The sequence below is a fragment of the Lynx rufus genome, unplaced genomic scaffold, assembly GCF_022079265.1.
Source record: "Lynx rufus isolate CCGP_SWC_20201006 ecotype Redwood Valley unplaced genomic scaffold, mLynRuf1.p SCAF_14, whole genome shotgun sequence".
NCBI lineage: Eukaryota > Metazoa > Chordata > Mammalia > Carnivora > Felidae > Lynx > Lynx rufus.
Genome location: NW_025814828.1, coordinates 22,699,049 through 22,715,847, shown reverse-complemented (window position 1 = coordinate 22,715,847; position 16,799 = coordinate 22,699,049). Strand labels below are relative to the sequence as shown.

General features: G+C 35.2%; 1 non-coding gene across 1 annotated transcript; it reads left to right on the top strand.

Annotated features, from left to right (window-relative positions):
• The first annotated feature begins 7,347 nt into the window (after nucleotides 1–7,347).
• On the top strand, nucleotides 7,348–7,420 carry TRNAQ-CUG (transfer RNA glutamine (anticodon CUG)). Its single transcript has one exon. It is a non-coding gene; the product is annotated as a tRNA-Gln (tRNA).
• Nucleotides 7,421–16,799: the final 9,379 nt, after the last annotated feature.

The following is a 16,799-nucleotide window of genomic DNA, read 5'->3' as shown; positions in this document are numbered from 1 at the left end:
TCTTGAATATTGGAGCTTTATAGAAAGTTCTGAAATCAGGTAGTAAAGATCCTTCAACTTGTTTTAATATTTTGGGTTATGAAAGATCTATTACACTTACATGTTACTCTAAGAATAGTTTTGTAAATTTTTGCATAAAAAGCTTGTCGACATTTTTATTGAGGGTGAGTCTGTGGATAAATTTGTAAAGGATTGATGTGTTAACACTGTAGAGTTTTCCTTTCCAAGAAAATGGTGTATCACAACATTTCTTTAAATTTCTTGGTTTTTTTTCAGCAATATTTGTAGTTTTCATTTGCAAGTTTTACATATTATTTTGCTAATGTTTCTCTGAGTAGTTCATGTCTCTTGATACTATTGTGCATGATAAAGTTTCATTTTCACTTTTAATAGTTATTTGCTGGCATTTAGAAGAGCAATTGATTTTTTGTGTAGTGATCTTATATCCTACAAACTTGATAAATTCACTTATTCTGTTTACTTTTTTGTATATTCCTTCAGATTTTGTATATATATGATAATAGCATCTCTGAAAAAAGAGATAGTTATAAGTCATCCTTTCCAATCTGTGTATATTTTCTTTTCTTGTCTTATTAAACTCACTAGGACCTCCATTTAATTTTGACTGGAAATGATAAGAACCGATACCCTTGCCTTGTTCCCAAACTTGTGGGAAGTCATTCAGTGTTTTTCTTGAAAATATTATGCTAACTTTGGGGCACCTGGGTAGCTCAGTCGGTTAAACGTCTGGCTTTTCTTTTTTTTTTTTTAAACTTTTTTTAATGTTTATTTTTGAGACAGTGAGAGAGAGAGCACGTGCAAGTGGGGAGGGTCAGAGATAGAGGGAGACACAGAATCCAAAGCAGGTTCCAGGCTCCTCACTGCCAGCGCAGAGCCCAACACGGGGCTCTAACTCATAAACTGTAAGATCATGACCTGAGCCGAAGTCAGATGTTTCAACAACTGAGCCAGCCAGGCACCCTAAGCATTGACTCTTGATCTTGGCTCAAGTCATGATCTCATGGTTGGTGACATGGAGCTTGGCATCAGGTTCTGCGCTGACAGCACAGAGCGTGCTTGGAATTCTCTCCCCGTCTCTCTCTGCCTCTCTGCCTCTTGCACGCACTCTCTCTCTCTCTGAAAATAAATATTTAAAAAATAAATAAAATAAAATAAAATAAAATAAAATAAAATAAAATAAAATATTATGCTAACTGTAGATTTTTCATTGATTCACTTAAGATGAAGAATTTCTTTTCTATTGCTGGTTTGTCAAATTTCATCAACTCGTACACTTACAATGGATGAGTTTAGGTATATGTAATCCTTCCTCAACAGCAGATTTAAAACAGAGAGATCACCTTAAATATTTATTGGAACTATTTCCTTTTCAAGTAGTTAAATACCACAGAATATTGACCATTTTCTCCTACTCATTTATGCCCATTGTTATTTGTACACATGAAAAATATCATTTTAATCTTATGCCCATTGTTATTTGTACACATATGTAAAATAGGAAAACACAAGTCTGAATTCTAGGTTATTTTTACAATTAAATGGTATGTGTAGGAAAGTATTTTATAAACTATGAGTAATTATAGAATCATCAAATTATTCTTTTTATTCAGGAAATATATATATATATATATACACATTATATTTCTGAGTTTATTTAAGGTTTTAATTTCATTGTATTTCTCCATATTTATGCAAGATGATAGCAATTTGGGAATAAGCAAAACTTCCTTTAGTTGTCAAAAAAAATGAGTTGTACACTGTTACTGAAACATTATCAGTAGAAATAAACAGGGCTTGGAATAGGAACAGATCAAGAAAAAAAAATGCCTCTGTATAGTATCCAGCAGCGATAGCTAAGCTCAGAAAAAAGGCATTATTACTTTCAGAAGCTTCAACGATGATGTATTTTATCCTCTCTGAATTTTACCTGTCTCTAATAGTTAGCAATTATTTCCCTGGTATTCATCCTAGATTGTTGCTAAGCAATGACTATAAGCTTGTACCTTCTCAGTTTACCATTTGCTACACAGAATTTCTTGCATAATTCTTTGCCAAAATATTTCTTTTTTTTATTCTAAAAATTAATAAAATATGCCTATCTGATGTAGAATTTAATAAACATTTTTTTCCTCTGTGATACAGTCTTTAGGGAGGCAAAATTAAATTTGTTGGGTCATTGACTCTTACCGAATTTGGTTAATTTGTAATTACTTTTTTTAGTACACACACACACACAGACACACAACTTAACAGGATCTACATAAAATAAAAGCAAACCATATCATCACTATGACATATGGTTCATCTGATTTGACTCAGCTCATTTCCCTGGAAGAGATGCCTGCTGGGAACTCAGTCTTTTCTACTGGTTTTGAATGCACTAAAAGACCAATTAGAAACACTGGTACCGCATTTTATAATTTTATTTATATTTTTATATTCTGTTTTAGAAACTTGTTTTACTTTATTTTTCTTTGGATCAACTAAACCATCCAGACTTGTTAGGGTAGTGGTAATGATACTTACCTGCAGTCACGGTACAAGTGTCCAAACCTTGGAATGAGGCTTAATAAGTTCTTAAGCAAATAATTACATTTCTACAAACCTCAACTAACTTTACTGGCAAAATGAAGATAATTATTTTCTCATAAACCTGACAAACTGTACAAATATATTCAATCCTCCAAAATAAAATTTGTTGTCATATCACTGACCAACATATTATGATCAAGGTCTCTCAGAACAGGGAAACATCTTTTCACTTTTTTTCTCCTCTTTGAAGTTTCTAATAATATTTTTTCTATGCTTATACTGATTTACATAGTTCTATGATTGGAAAATATTTCACTTCTGTCTATTTATTTAGATTCCTTTATCAAGTCGAACCTAAAAGGTTGTCCCTCTTTAGATGTTACCATGTTTTCTGTGCATCACAGATCAAATCAGTCTGTTTGTCTTTCTCTTTGTAATTTGCACAGTGAAATTCTCTGAAACCCAAAGTAAATTTGGAATTTTTGAGGTACAAGATTAATTTTGATATCAGACATATTTATGTTTTAATTAGATTTACAACTTTAAGTCACTCAAAAATATATATATTGGTATCTTATGTTTACAATGGATAGAATTTTTTGTCTAATAGTTAACTATTTGTCCTAACACTGTTTAATAAATAATATGTTTTGGGACACGTGGGTGGCTCAGTCGGTTGGGCATCCAGCTTCAGCTCAGGTCATCATCTCACTGTTTGTGGGTTTGAACCCCGCATTGGGCTCTAGCTGCCAGCTCAGAGCCTGGAGCCTGCTTCGGATTCTGTGTCTCCCTCTCTCTCTGCCCCTCTCCTACTCATGCTCTGTCTCTCTCTCTCTCTCTGAAAAATAATTACACATTAAAAAAATTAAAAAATATATATTTTTAACCCACTAAACTAGGGGTTTTGTTTGTATATCTTAAAATTTTATATATACTAGAGTTTATTTCTGGACTAACTCATTTAACCTATTTATGTACCATTACGATAGTTTTATTTGGTATTAGATAATAATTTTAATATCTGTTAGCCAAAGTTTCTTGCAATCTCAATTTCCAAAATTCTCTTACAGTTTCTTTGCTCTTTATTCCTCCTTATTCATTCGAATTCATTTTGGTTAATAAGAAGAATCTTAATGGGACCAAATATCTCAAAAGAGATACTTGTATTGCAAACTGAGCCAGTAAGAGTAGAAAAGGAGACTGAATTATCACTTTTTGGAAAAGTATTCTGTTCCTTGTTTGTGTACTGGGCCTTCTTCAATTGGAAAAAAAGTGTACAACTTAAACAATAGAGGTTTTCTCGTGACTGAAATATTGCACTTGCCAGGTTGTATAATAATCTAAGTATAATACTACCATTACTTAGATCATTATAATTGTATCCTTTTAAATGTTTAAGAGTAAGGACAAAGAATTAAACTATGGTATTGTTTTGGTGATTAAATTGTAACTTATAATGGTTTAACTATTCTGAGAGTGATGCATAAAGATTTCTGGAGGTAAGAGTTACATAGTTATATTCAGCAAAGAAATGCTGACACTTATTAAAATGAAGAGAAATCAGGGAGTGATATTTCCCTTGGAGTGTTCACAGAAGTGTTACCTTTTGCTTTTTAGTAAGACAATTATTCAGTTAATAGTAAGGCACTATTAAAGGAAAAAAAGAACAATGATAAATCAAGAGAGGGCTCTGGTTATAGAACACTTTACTCCAAATTCTAAGTTAGCATAAATACTTCTACTGTATACTAGAATGTGGTGAATGCCAAAAGGAAAGTCATTGGGGATGATGGAACTTTAGAGGAGGGAGACATTACTATCATAACAGCTCTTTGGTATGACTTCTTGGTTGACTTGGCATCTGAGCTACACCTTGACAGATGGTTTGGATCTGGGGTTGATGAGATGGAACCCCTGAAAAGTTGAGACAAAGCCACTGAGGTGCAGAGACTTAGTATATATTCAGGAGAAACTAGGTAATTTATTTTGGCTAGAATATGAGAGTGTGTGAGGAAAAAAACAGTGGGAGATAATTTTGGAAAGACACTTAGTGGCCAGATGGCAAAATGTCTTGAATACTAGCTATTAAATTTTGGATTTTATTTTGTTGGTAATTTGGGGCCTTTTTTTTTTTTTTTAAGGCATGGGTGTGAATGGTGCTATGCTTTAGAAAGATTACAAAACAGATTATCTTCCTAAATAAGCAGTTAGGCTGGGCATTCACAGTACTAGTGAGATTCTGAGATTCTAAAATCTTAAATCATCAGGTTCAGAAAGGTTTAAATAATGTTATCTTGCCAGTAGTCAGAAAAATTCATCCACTAAGCCGTTTCTACTTCTGTACTATAATGTTTGATGTCAAATTAATATTTTTTCTTGTCTTTCCCTTTATTTAAAGAAAGATGTTAATATTCTTTTAAAGAAGTTAACTGAAGTATATAATCGTTGCCTTTGAAGTTATTAGAATAACAAATGTGATATGAAATATTAAAGATTTCTAGTGCATTACAATAATTTTAAAAGATCATGTCATTTGAACATAAATTTGCATCAAATTTGCTTCATATATTACATTTTTTTCTCAATATAGTTATAAATCAGTGCACCTTCAAGATATCTCTGTTATTCCCAGATTATAAAATTGGGATCTTACTACAGGTTAATTTAGTGTTTTGTGTGAGATTATTAGTTTTATTTAATTTTTAAATAAAACCCATACTCACCAAAAACCCTTATTTTATATATCATGTGCATTATTTATTGAATTATGGATACATGCAGTTGGTATTCATTTTGATAAACACTAAAAATGTAAATGAAGTCAACTCAGTAATTAACTTTGAGTGTTCATGTATTAAAAGAAATGACTAAAGAAGTCGCAAAATCTAGCTGTAACTGCTGGTAGTCCATTAGTGGAAACCAAATTAGTTCTTAGTGATATATAATCTCATTTATTGCAATATCTAATGGATCATTTTTATAAAAAGTCAAATGTCTATAACATCGTTATTATGCATTTTGTTCAGGAACAAACATTAATGCCATATAAACGACTGTAGTGTAGGCATTTTAACAACTCATAGTGATCAGGCTTCGTAATTGTTAGGAAGTGAGGAGATTTTCAAATTTAACATTAATTAGTTTTGCATGTGTGAAGTTGCAATTGCTATGGTATACTTGATCGCTGCTGTCTTTTCAGTTGAGGTGCTAGCAGTCGAGATGGAAATAGGTGGAAGTTACACGGGCTTACAGTGGATTGGATATAATAGAACAAGAAATGTTACGATTGGCCCCTGGGTTTTGGCTTGCATAATGTGCCATACACGAGGCTGCTTATATAAAACAGAAACTTATTTCTCACAGTTCTGGAGCCTGAATGTCTGAGATCAGAGTGCAAGCACGAACAGGTTGTGATGAGGGCCCTCATCCAGTTGGTAGTCAGCTATCTTCTTGCATCCTCCCATGGCAAAAAGAGGGCTAGAGAGCTCTCTTGGTTTCCCCCTTATTAGGGCACTAATCCCATTTGTGAGAGCTACATCCTCATGATCCAATTACCTCCCAAAGGCCCCACCTCCTAATACTGCGGTTGAGGTAGGATTTCAATTTGAGAGTTTTAGGAGGACACAGGCATTCAGACCAGAACAGCTAACACTCACAGATAGTGGTGAGTATAAGAAAAACAGAACTGGGAGATAAAAATCTCAATTTAGCCTTTTACATATGATTGTAAAATTCCTCTTATCGAATTGGGTAGAGATGGCAAGAATGCCATTGAATGTTGAGATATGGAATTCAGCAATGATATCTGTGACAGGGAGATGTTTTTTGGGAGCTATTAGGGTATAAATTGGTAAATGAAAGTATAAAAGTAAACTAGACTGCTCAAAAGTACTGAAAAAAAGAAATTCGTGTCCTGCGATTGAGGCCTGGTGTGTTTAATCATTGACTGTGTTAGTAAAGGAGATTGATCTTGAAAACAAGCCCAAGGAAAGGCAACCAAAAAGTATAAAGCCATACACAAGAGGGAATTCCACAGCAACTAAGGGAGCAAAATAATTAAAAGTGCTACTGAGACTAGGATGATGAATAATTAATGATAATAATAATCTTTAACAGTTATTGAACGCTTACTGTTTACTTAGTACTAAGTGCTTTATCTGAATTGTTTCACTAGTCTTCAGTAACATCATAAGGTGAATACTATTATCTTTGTTTATGAGGGTCAAAGATAGGTTTAGAGAAAGTAAGAAACATATACAAATTAAAACAGGTATTAATTGGTGCATGTGGGATTGGAACCCAGGCAATAGGAGTCCAGAGATTATACACTTAGCCTGTATGCTCCATTCCATCCACATAGTCTGAAAAACTGCTCTTTGAATTTTTCCCTATATATGAAGGATAAACAGGAATTCATCAATGGAGAAAGGACTGAAGGTTGTCAAAGTTGTGCCTTCTTCACACATGTGTTCTCTTGAATCATAGAGTGAAGTGATATTTTCTCTTGAGCCTCCAAACTTGAGGAGTCATGTAAGGATCACAGAGTGACAAGAGAGTGATATTACACGTGGGATTTTGGTTAGTTCTGACATTGTCTTGAAGAATTACATTCCAGTTTTTCTTTAAGGAATTATCCATCCTGAGACCTCAATTTAGGGGGTTGAAATAAAGATAACCCCATCCCTAATTCCACTAGGGTTGCATAAACCAAGCCTATCAAGAGTATCATGTTCAGCTGCCCAAAGGATTATTTGATACTGGCTTCCTTGATCGATGCAACTTTGTTTTTGGCGTGCCTGGCTGGCTCAGTTGGTAGAGCATGTGACTCTGAATTTTAGGGTTCTGAGTTCAAGCCTCACGTTGGGTGTAGACCCTACTAGAAAACCAAAACAAAAAGCTCTGTTTTTAAAATGTTGGAATTCTAACTTTATTAAAATAGTATAAAAATCTCTTCTAAATTTTCTGCCTTAATTTCTTCTAGGTTAATCCCTTGCTACTTTCCTAACCTGTGGAAATTACAATGCTAATCTAGAATGCTATGACATGTTGAAGTAGGAGTGTGGGCTTACAAATACAACAGATTTAGTTGTGGATTCAGGGGGACTTTCTGGAGAGTTTAAGTGAGGACTACTCCACACACAATTAGTAATTAATGTGTTCACATTTTATTCCTTTATTTATTTATTCCTTTGTGTACTGGAGATCTCTAACACCACCCTCTGTCATGTATCATCTATCTTGATGATTTCTTAAAAGGATTCACAGAAACCAGGAAAGCTATTAAACTCACAAGTATAGTGTATTATAAAATCAGCAAAGGGAAAAGACACATAAGGAGGGATCCAGGAGACACCAGGCACAAGCCTCCAGTTATTGTTTTCTTATGGAGTTCTACAGACAGTGCTAATTTTTTCCAGCACTAATGTGCTACAGTACATGCAAAATGTTGACACCCTTGTAAGCATGGAGCATCTCTGTCACTAACCTTAGTTCCTCAGTTGCCAGCCCTCACGCAGGTCTAATTGAGACAGGATGCCTCAATGCCTCAAAGCCCCAGGCATATACAAATAGAAATCTACCATAAATCACACTGCTAGCATAAACTATACAAACACATTCTTATCAGGCAGGTATTCTAAGGGCTCGTATCAAAAGCTGGACAAGGACTAGCCCTGAAGAACTTAGGCAAATATAGGCTTTGGGCAATCCAGGCCTCAGAGTTAACCTTTGAGTGCACAGTATATACATTTTTGGAACTTCTGTGTATTTTGTCCTATACAATGTCTTAGTGATATTTTGTTATATATGAAAATGATTTATACCTTTATGTTTTTATTTTCCATTTTATAAAATACTTTTAATTCTAATTCTTTTACTTCTAATTCTAATGACTATTAGTTGTCCAGCATTGCCTACAAATATATGCAATCATAACTATTTACACACCTGCAAGATAGTTATCTTTGAGTACTTTCTGACATTGCTAGGCCTTTAGTTTTTGTCTAATTAAATAGACTTGAACTTCTGGGAGAATGTTTAGATGATTGAGGTGATAATTTTCTCATTGCCAAATTAAATGAGAGAATAGACAGCCTTTCAGCGTGTGCAATAAGTTTGACATGAGAGAAAACAGAGTAAACATTTTTAGGAATTAAAGAGTTATTGTGACCAGATATACACACAAGAGTTATTAAAGAGTTATTGTATATCCAGATATACACACACATACATACATATATATGTATCTGTATGTATATACATATGTATGTATAAGAGATTGAAAAATGAGACAGGTGCTTATGCAGTTGTATTTTAGAAATGCAGAAAACCCAAAACAGTAATATTTTTTCCAGGAAAAAATTTAAAAAGTGTTTTATGATTGAGAAGAAACATGAATGTGACCATGATAAGCCCTGAAATAATAAACTAGCAAACAAAAACAGACCTGCAAGGAAACACTAAGAAAGACTTGGCAATAAAAGTTAAATCATTAAGTGGACATCTGTTTCTTGCTCTTTCCACTCTCCAGTTCCCAATTTTCTGGTATGTCTTCAAGAAACAATCCCAAATTTCATTCCAAGTGTGAGTAGAGCTGACACTTCCTTACACTTCAGGGGAAAAAATAGGACTCCATGAATCAACCCTCCATCCCCCTGGCCAAAGTGCTTGGTCTAGGGGTGAGTCCATAATCCTTGTTAGGTCAATGTGAGGTCTTTTCCTGACATTGATGGAAACACAAGGCTTTTTCCTGCTGTATTTGGTAAATTTGGACACAAGAGCAGTGGCTATCAAACTAACTGCACAATAAATCCCGAGTAGATTTGTTAAAACCTGTCACCCAGCTCACAACCTACCTCAACTAAATCAAAATTTCTGGTTTATAAAATCTGTGCTTCAGTTGAGTTTACAGAGAATAGTGATTCTCAAACTTTGGGATGCATTTGAAGTGCTGGAAGCCGAGCTACCCAGCCTGAGTGGCAGGGCCCGGGCTGTGGACAGATTGGTGACTGCAAGGTGGCCCACCAACAGCGAAGCTTCTTGTCCTCCCGCTTATAGGTAATTCGGCCTTAAAACTACCTGGGGTATTGTCTGCTGGGGAATGGCCCTCGGCAGGCCTCCTGGGAAAAGAACCAGTAGGAAGAAAGGTTCTGCAAGAAATTGTGCGGCCTTACGTTTAGCCTTTGCCATCCCCTATGGAGACTCCTCTACTTACAGGAAGGATAGCCTCATGCCTTTGCCATCAAAGAGGGCCTGTAAAGGAGAGACATATGGATTTGAAAGCCCCACTCTGGCAACTAAGGGGTATATCTCTGGGCACAGGTGACTTCAACCCCTAGGCCCACCTGGCCCCCAGGAGGCATTCCAGATGATGACTGAACCTAGTCGGTTAAGCTACAGAATGGTCCATTGGTTCCTAGGTGCATGGTCTCTCTGAGAATGCATGGGGCATGGGTTTCTAAGGCTTTTTCGGCCCCTTCCTGACACCTCAGACCGAGGCGAACACATTGTTCTTCTGGCCTCATGTGGTCAGGAGGTCACGTCCCTGTAACTGTTCCACTTGGGGTGTTGAGAAATGGAGGGCCTTTCACGAGAACGGCAAAGCAAATACTTTGTAGATTATAGATAAACGCAGATGCATAATGGAATAATGTAAGAAATTAATCAATAATCAAAGGGTATGTGGGAAAATTAGGGGAAAACCGCCGTGTTATTTCTTAAGGGTCTATTACACATAGGAACATTTTCAAAATTAGGTAATGTTAGAAAAACATAGATGACGTATGCTACAAGGAAATCACTAGCATATATAATGCCACGTTTGCTGCAATAAATCGGCCAGTTCAACACACTGCGGTTGTCTGCGTCCATTTTTATTTTTTTTATTCTAGTTTTGTTTTATTTTCACTTTTTTGCCGACGCCGTTCGTCCTTCGGGAATGGCTCCAGCAGGTTCCGGGACCTGCTGGAGCTGGACTCCGGCACTGAAGCAAGGGTGGGCTCAAAAAATCTACATTGGTTAGCCCAACTACAGCATTTGTTTTTCACTCTGTGAAGGTGTGTATATTGAGAGTAGAAAGGATGCTTTGCTTTTGAAGACAGGAAAACATTAAAAGTTAAAAAACAAAAAATACAAATTTCAAGTAACCGTAGTGTTATAGGTAGACCTCAGTAACTGGTCTAATGAGAGCTTGCATTTAGAAGACTCCAGTTTATGTCACTGATGCTGTTCAGTGATCACATTTTGAGGTTCTGGCAGTTGGTCAGTTTGACTAGTGAGGATTTCTCCTGTGTTGTGTGCTTATGCTAAAGCTACAGTAGATCTTAATATTTTCATCTCATTTCCCCGTCACTACCCAGGTAAGGTATTCAAATGTGTCTAATCTAGCAGTCAGGAAACTAAGGATGAGAATTAAATATTTTGCCTGAGGCCACAGAACAAATAAGCGGCAGAACTCAGACTGGAAACCAGAGAAACCTATTCCCACACGTGTGCTACTGAACAGGGTGAGGAGGTGAAGCAGGTCTTGTGCCAGATGGAGGTAACTGCCCCATATGCTTCTGAGTGGGGAAACCTCTGGTATAAGGTCAATCTGAGCACACAACAGTATGTAGCCACTGCCAAAATGTAGCTTGAGGTCTGTCTCCGCACCTCTTCAGGAGGATTTAAAAATGTACCGGGAGGTGCCTGGCTGGCTCAGTCGGTTGAGCATCTGACTTTGGCTCAGGTCGTTATCTCACTGTTCGTGAGTTTGAGCCCTGCATCCAGCTCACTGCTGTTAGTGCGGAGCCCACTGTGGATCCTTTGTCTCCCCTCTCTCTGCCCCTCCCCTGCTCATGCTCTTTCTCTCTCTCCAAAATAAACATTTTATAAAAAGGTACCAAGTGTGCCAATAATTAAAGTGCTCTGAGTGAAGGTACTGTGGGTCAGACATATTTCTGAACATCTGTATTCTTTTGGATATTAAAAGCAATAGTTCCTGTTAAATGAGAGGGTGGCCCAAGACTTCAAAGACCAAAACACTAAATGCCAAATAACCTATTCCACAATGACGTGATTTGTGATCTTGCAAAGGACCTCACCGGAACTGCTTCTGTAGCTGTGAGCCTAACACTCAATCAAGATGTGCAAGAGAGTTAGTGGTAGAAGAGAGAATTTTTTTTCATTCTTCTGTTTATTTATCTACATTTTCTAAATTGAAGCGTAATTCACACATGATGTTACATTAGTTTCAGGTGTACAACATAGTGATTCGACAAGTCTATACGTTATGCTGTGCTCACAAGTGTAGCTGCCATCTGTCCCCATACAACGCTATTACAATACTATTGACTATATTCCCTGTGCTGTGCCTTTTATTCCAATGACTTACTCATCCCATAATTGGAAGCCTGTATCTCCCACTTTCCTTCACCCATTTTGCCCATCCCCACCCTTGCAACCATCAGTTTGTTTTCTGTATTTTGGCATCTATTTCTGCTTTTGGTTTATTTATTCATTTGCTTTGTTGTTTAGATTCCACATGTAAGTGAAATCATGTGGTATTTGCCTTTCTCTGACTTATTTCACTTAGCACAATACTCTCTAGGTCCATCCATGTTGCTGGAAATGGCAAGATCTCATTCTTTTCATGGCTGAGTAATAATAATCCATTTTGTTTATGTACCACATCTTCCTTATCCATTCATCTGTCAGTGTGTACTTGAGTAGCTTCCATATCTTAGCCATTGTAAATAACATTGCAATGAACATAGGGGTTCAAATATCTTTTCAAGTTAATGTTTTTGTTTTCTTTGGAATTACTACATCATATGATATTTCTATTTTTAATTTTTCGAAAAACCTATATACTGATTTTCACAGTGGCTGCACCAATTTACGTTCTCACCAACAATGCGCAAAGGTTCCTTTTTTCTCCACATCCTCACCAGCACTTATTTTTTGTCTTTTTCATTCTAGCCATTCTGAAAAGTCTCTGAGGTAATATATGGTGGTTTTGATTTGCATTTCCCTAATGATTAATGATGTTGAGCATCTTTTCATGTGTCTGTTGCCATCTGTTGGTCTTTGAAAAAATTTTTATTCAGGTCCTCTGCCCATTTTTAATTGGATTATTTGTTTTGTTTTGTTTTTTTCTTTTTGTTTTTTTTTTTTTTGATGTTGAGTTCTACAAGTTATATATTTTAGCTGCTGACCCTTAGATATGTCATTTGTGAACATTTTCTCTCATTCAGTAGGTTGCCTTTTCATTCTGTTGATGGTCATCTTCACTGTATAAAAGCTTTTTATTTTAATACAGTCCCAATAGTTGATTTTTGCTTTTGTTTTCCTTGCTGCAGGAGACATCAAGAAAAATGTTGCTATGGCCAGTGTCAAAGTAATCACTGCCTGTGTTTTCTTCTGGGGGTTTTATGGTTTCAGATATTACATTAGGTATTTAATCCATGTTCAGTTTATTTCTATGTGTGGTGTAAAAAAGTGAACCAATTGCATTGTTTTGCATGTAGCTGTCCAGTTGTCCCAGTACCATTTATTGAAGAGACTGTTTTTCCCCCCATTGTGTATTCTTAGCTCCTTTGTCATATTTTAATTAACCATGGAAGTGTGGGATTATTGCTGGGCTCTCTGTTCTGTTCATCTGTGTGTCATTTTTGTGCCAGTACCATAGTGTTTTGCCCTCTACTGCTTTATAGTATATCTTGAAATCTGGGATTGTGATACCTCCAGCATTGTTCTTCTTAACATTACTTTCGCTATTTTGGGTCTTTTTTGGTTCCATACAAATTTTAGGATTATTTGTTCTAGTTCTGTGAAAAATGCCGTCGATATTTTAATAGGGATTGCATGAAATGTGTAGATTGCTTTGGATAGTGTGGACATTTTAACAATATTAATTCTTTCAGTCAATAAATTTGGAATATTTTTCCATTTGTTTTTGATGTCTTTAATTTCTTTCATCAATATTTTACTGTTTTCAGAGTATAGATCTTTCACCTCCTTGGTTAAATTTATTCCTAGATATTTTATTCTTTTTAGTGCAATTGTAAATGGAATTGTTTCCTTATTGACTCTTTCTGCAACTTCATTATTAGTGTATAGAAACACATCTGATTTATGTGTATTAATTTTGTATCCTGCAACTTTGTGGAATTCATTTATTCTAATAATTTTTGGTGGAGTCTTTAGGGTTTTCTATGTATAGTATCATGTCATCTGCAAATAGTGCCTCTTTAACTTTTTCTTTACCAATTTGGATGCCTTTTATTTCTTTTGCTCTTCTGATTGGTGTGGCTAGGACTTTGAGTACTATGTTGAATAAAAAGGGTGAGAGTGGACATCCTTGTCTTGTTTCTAACCTTAAAGGAAGAGCTCTCAGCTTTTCACCACTGGGTATTATGTTAACTGTGGATTTGTCATATATGGTCTTTATTATGTGGAGGTATGTTTCCCCTAAAACCACCTTGAAAGTTTTTAATCATAAATGGATGTTGAATTTTGTCAACTGCTCTTTCTGCATCTGTTGTGATGATTATATAATTTTTAATCCTTTGTTTTGTTGATGTGTATCACGTTATTTAATTTGCAAATATTGAACCATCCTTGTATACCCAGAATAAATTCCACTTGATTATGATAAATAATTCTTTTAATGTATTCTTGAATGTGGTTTGCTCATATTTTCTTGAGGATATTTTCATTTATGTTCATCAGGGATATTATTGGCCTATCGTTTTCATCTTTTTTAGTGTCTTTGTCTGGTTTCATTATCAGGGTAATGCTGGCTTTGTAGCATGTATTTGGTAGCTTTCCTTCCTGTTCTCTTTTTTGGAATTGTTTGAGAGAATAGGTATTAACTCTGTTAAATGTTTGATAGAATTCAGCTATGAATCCATCTGGTCCTAGACTTTTGTTCATTGGCAATTTATTGATTACTGATTCATTTTTGTTATTATTCATTGATCTGTTTAGATTTTTTTGTTTCTTCCTGACTTAGTATTGGAAGTTTGTATGTTCCTAGGAGTTTATCCATTTCTTCTGGGATGTCCAATTTTTTGGCATATAATTTTTCATAGTCTTCTGATAATAATTTTTATTTCTGTTGTATTGGTTGTTATTTATCCTTTTTTCTGATTTTATTTACATTGCCTCTTTTTTCTTGATGAGACTGGCTAAAGGTTTAGCAGTTTTGTTTATCTTTTTAAAGATCCAACTCTTGGTTTCACTGATGTTTTCTGTTATCTTTTTAGTCTCTATTTCATTCACTTCAGCTCTGATCTTTACTATTCCCTTCCTTCTATTAACCATGGGCTTTGTTTCTTCTTTTTCTAGTTCCTTTAGGTATAAGTTTAGATTGTTTATTTGAGATTTTTCTTGTTTCTTGAAGCATGCTTTTATCACTATAAATTTATCCCTTAGAACTCTTTTGGCTGCATCCCAAAGATTTTGGACCCTTGTATTTTCATTTTTGTTTGTCTCTGTGTATTTTTTTATTTCCTCTTTGATTTCTTCATTGACTCATTGGCTGTTGAATAACATGTTGTTTAGCCTCCATGTGTTTGTGTTTTTTCCAGGTTTGTGGTATGTGATTGATTTCTAGTTTTATACTGTTCTTTCTGAAAAAAGATGCATGATACAATTTCCATCTTCTTAAATGTATTGAGACTTTTATGTATCCGTTTTGTCTGTTAATATTTGCTTTATGTATTTGGGTGTTCCAATGTTGGATGTGTACATATATATAGTTGTAGTATCCTCTTGTTGGATTAACTTCTTTATCATTAGGCAATAAACTTCTTTGTCTCTTGTTATAGTCTTTGTTTTAAAGACCACTTTGTCTGATATTAAGTATTGCTACCCCAGCTTCTTTTTTGCTTCCATTTGCATGAAATATCTTTTTCCATCTTTTTCCTTTCAGTCCTTATGAGTCTTTAGATCTAAAGGGGGTCTCTTGTTGGCAACATAAAGATGGATCTTGTTTTATTATCCATTCTGCCACTGTATGTCATTTGATTGGAGTGTGTATGCCATTTGCTTTTAAGGTAATTATTGATAGATATGTATTTATTGCCATTTTGTTGTTTTCTGGTTGTTTTTGTAGTTCTCTATTCCTTTCTTCTTTTATCCCTCTATTCCTTCCTTGTGGTGGATGACTTTCTATAATGTCATGTTTAGCTTTCTCTTTTTGTGTGTGTGTGTACCTATTACAAGTTTTGGATTTGTGGTTGCCATGAGGTTCATATATCACATCCTAAGTATACAGCAATATATATTAAGTTGATGGTCACTTTAGATTGAGCACATTGTAAAAGAACTTTTTACTTTTTACTTTCCCTGTCCACGTTTTATGTATATCTTGTCTTATTTTACAACTTTGTATTCATAATTTTCTTACTTCTGTCTTTGGTTTTCCACTTAAAGAAGTCCCTTTACCATTTCTTGTAAGGATGGTTTAGTGGTTATGAACTCCTTTCAGCACTTTAAATATATCATGCCACTCCTTTCTGGCCTGCAAAATTTCTGCTGGAAAATCAGCTGATAGCCTTATAGGGTTTCTCTTGTATGTAACTGTTTTGTTTCCTCTGCCTACTTTAAAAATTCTCTCTTTGTCACTACTTTTTGCCATTTTAATTACTTTGTGTCTTGGTATGGACCTCCTTGGGTTGATTTTATTGGAGATTCTCTGTGCCTCCTGGATCTCCAGGTCTGTTTTCTTCCCCATATTAGGGAAGTTTTCAGATATTATTTCTTCAAATAGATTTCCTGCCCTGTTTCTCTTAATTCTCCTTCTGGGATCCCTATAAAGCAAATGTTACTACGCTTGACAATGTTGCTAAGTGCCTTCAACCTATTCTCATTTCTTACTACTCTTTTTTCTTTTTGCTCTTCAGCTTGGTCGCTTTCCATAACTGGGTCTTATAGTTCACCAATCTGTTCCTCTGTTTCCTCTAGTCTACTATTGATTCCCTCTAGTGTATTTTTAATTTCAATTATCAAGTTCTTCATCTCTGATTGATGCTCTTTTAAATCTTTATATCTTTTTCGAAAGTCTCACTGAGAACCTCCAATCTTTTCTCAGGTCCAGTGAGTATCTTTATGACCATCACTTTGAATTCTTTATCAGGCATATTGCTTATCTCTCTTTCATTTAGCTCTTTTGCTGTGAAATTTTCCTTAAAACAGCTATTTATTGATAAATTGTGCTATGTGTATGCTATGAATTCTATGTAGTTTTACAACCAATTAGATGT